This window comes from Prionailurus viverrinus, chromosome B2, assembly GCF_022837055.1.
Source record: "Prionailurus viverrinus isolate Anna chromosome B2, UM_Priviv_1.0, whole genome shotgun sequence".
NCBI classification, from domain to species: Eukaryota; Metazoa; Chordata; class Mammalia; order Carnivora; family Felidae; genus Prionailurus; species Prionailurus viverrinus.
The window spans coordinates 133,979,888-133,983,318 of NC_062565.1; the positions used below are offsets into that span (position 1 = coordinate 133,979,888).

General features: G+C 41.0%; 1 pseudogene; it reads left to right on the forward strand.

Moving 5' to 3' along the window:
- Positions 1-2,516: 2,516 nt before the first annotated feature.
- Positions 2,517-3,217, forward strand: LOC125165251 (pre-mRNA-splicing regulator WTAP-like; annotated as a pseudogene).
- The last annotated feature ends 214 nt before the right edge of the window (positions 3,218-3,431 follow it).

A 3,431-nucleotide genomic window follows, 5' to 3' on the forward strand; every position in this document is an offset into this window, starting at 1 on the left:
TTCATTTTGTTCCTTTGCAAACTCCGAAAAGTTGTTTCCTGCGGAAAGAGGATGGGGTTAACCCAGAGCAATTTGGTGGCAACCAAGCATTCCCTTTTTGTCACATGCACTGTTGGTTCTTCGCCATTTTGTTTTTCCTAACACATCTCTTCTGGTGATGAGGAGAGTCTCCTGTGAGAGAAAGGAAAGAAAGGGTGGCAGGAGAGAAGGGAAGGAGGGAAGAATGGAGTAGCCAGCAATAACTGGGAGGAATATAGATGCCATAGATACACAGGTGAAAATTATACATATAATTTGGTGCCTACATCTACTTGCTCTGAAGGCAGATTGAGTTCCTGGGACTACTTCCTGGAACTCTACATATTTATTTGGAGGGGAAGATATTTTTATTTATAGATTGTATATTATTATATTTTATTATATATGATTTTATATATTTGTATTTATCAATATATAATTGAGTCTAAAAAACACACAAGCCTTGAATCAATGGTTACCAGGCTTTTCATGGTTTGTGTTCCCTGACTCTTTCCCTAGACGCTTGTAAGGTAAGGTACTTGATGGATGTGTCTTATTTCTGTTGATGTTCCTTTATTTACTGTCCATTTTTATTTATAAATTTAAATTTCACAAATGGCATGAAAAATCTGCTAAGATTTTTCTTCATACCTGTTCATCTTTCTCATGGAGAAACCCAGGGGGCTTTACGGGAGGCCGTGTTAAAGGATTGTCCCGTGTACAGAGAGCCCAGCGTGGCCCTTGAAAAATACATCTTGGCTTCAACCTATCTGATGTTTCTGTAGAGATGTAAAAAGACATTAAGTCTGCATCATTCTCTGTTGCAAGATGTAAAGAAGCAGTTTCTAATCTATATGCTTTTCATGGCACAGTAGACACCCATTTTAGAAATGGTTAGGAGAATGAAAGATTGCATGGATAGGAATGTCTGCTGATCTGAACAAATAATACCCCTTACTGCTCAAGCTACAGAGGGTAAACCCAGTGCTTTGCTTTCTGACTCCCAGATACTGAAAACTGATTCTGAAGGAAAATTTACTCTTCGGTATCAGATCAATTGGAATGGATTCCTCAAATGGTCTGACAGTTCATATCCCCTGCTGTCTGATGACCTTGATTATTGAGAATTCTTTACCGTGTAGTTCAAGAATCAAAGTGCTGATGGAACAGCATGGACCCCCTGTTTCTCACCAGGGAGGGGGCTCTTCCTAGCATGACTGGAACACTGCAGTCCTACCTAAGCATCTTCTAGACACTTGGGCATTGGTTATTTGACCTAATTCCCCAAGGACTCATCAGAGCTGTAAGAGAAAGGAAAACAAATTAGACACCATACAGACTCAGGTAGCTTCATGTGATCTTTCTACAGCCAGCATTAAAAAACCAGAAAGAGCCTCCCAGAAATGTATGCCCGTATGTTTCTTTTCTATTCTTACCGGCTTTTTCCTCCCTTAGCAGCTGCTATGATTTGCAGTTGAAGGTTTATATCCAAGTCCACATGGTCAAGAAGGATTTGAGGCTTGGGGTTGTATATTGACCTTTAATTAGTCTTGTTATTTAGTCCAGGTGTGTATTTTTTTTCCCCCTTGGTAATCTATATACTGGAATATTCTCTGTGGAACATGCTAGAAAAAAGAAAAGATAGCACTTTTGTTAGAACTTTATGAAAGAAAGAGCTTTAAATCACCTGCAAATATAGAGCCAGCTTTCAGCATATCATGTCAAGACATTGCCTCTAAATTTTCCTTGTTGTTTCAGGACTTAGCCAGACAACCTTTATTCACTTTAATGAATGTCACTTCCCATTTGCCAGTGTGGAAAATTCAGGGTTTGATAGTGTGAAATGCTGCATTGGTTATGCAGAACCCCATTCAAGGCCATGATTTTTTTTCTACACATTTTATGATATTATTTTGTCTGGACATGTATGTCCTTATTACACTGAATTATAGCATTTATTGCCAAATTGCTTTAATCAGTTATCACCGTTCAAAAACTGTGTTCAAAAGAGTTTATAAGGAAGCAAAGTGTAATAATGAGATGAAGGAAGTAAACTGTGTTAAACTAGGCATCATGTCTCTTGATTAAAATACCTGTTACCTCCCCAACCACCACCTCTGAGCCCAGTCATGAAAACTTAGCCAGTTATATCCCACAGAGCATTTTTACTTAGAGAACCTCAAATATTATGTAGGTGAACTCAGGCTTCCTCTACTCCTTGTATTCTCCATATCCTTAGACAAAAGCAGAATAGCTAAGTATATTTTTGAGTTCCACTACAGGAAAAATTTGAGGATAACAATGATTAGCCTTAAGACTGTAATCTTCCTTCTCAGCAATTACATCTTAGCAAATAAAGGGGAGCACCGGGGCTGTGGCACGAGGGGCATTGTAGGGGTAGCGGTAGCATGGGCTGGTGGCCTGGGTGAGTGGGAAGGGCCGCCTTGGCCTGTGTGACCAGTGGTACCCGTGGGGACTCTGTCTAGAGAGGATTCAAGATGACCAACGAGGAACCTCTTCCCAAAAAGGTTTGAGTGAAACACACTTCAAAGTTACGGCCTGAGATGAGTTAATTCTCCAATGGAGACAATCGGAAGCATACGTCCAAGCTCTGGAGGGTGAGCACACAGACCTCAGTTCCGGTGAGGTAACTGGGGTTAAGGGAATCTGAAGAAAAACTAAAGACACAAGAGTCTGCTCACAGGGAAGACATCCTTGTAATACGACTGACAAGCAAGGAGCAGGAGGTAGCATGTAGCACTCAAGTCTATTAACTTGGGCAAGTCCAGCAGCAGAGTGCTGCCCAACTGAGATCAACAATGGTAGACCCACTGATCAGCTTGTTTTTCCTAAAAATGAAAGGTGAACCAGAACAGACTAAAGGCAAACCAGAGCAAGCCCAAAATGAACTGAGTGCCTGGAAGTTTACTCCTAGTAGGCAAACAAGTCGTACTCCCCAGTCAAGACCTCCATGACAGTCCCACAGGGAGGAAGCGGTGGCAAGACAGCCAAATACTCGTTTCCACACCCCAACTCAGACTTTTTGAGCCAAAAAAAATCGCATTCTTATACTATCCAGCCTGTAACGGTTCACGTAAAACTTATCAGATGAACCTTGTGTTTCAGCGTTTGCTTCAGAGGCCTGACGGTGTCGGACCATTCCTAAGAAGTGGCTGCCTCCAAAAAATTCCCCTTCTAGAACATGTGGACACTTGAGAAATGTTTCTGTTTGAAGAAAATAGACAGACAAACAGAAGCCTTAAGTCTGCGGCACACTGTGTCTTCAGACAGTTGGGAGGAATGTAAACCTAGATTAAAAATCATGAATTGAACATATAAAATTCCATAAAATGTGAAAAATGGAATATGCCTCGCTCTTAACCTTGAGCATAGTGACCTGGAGACACCGTAGA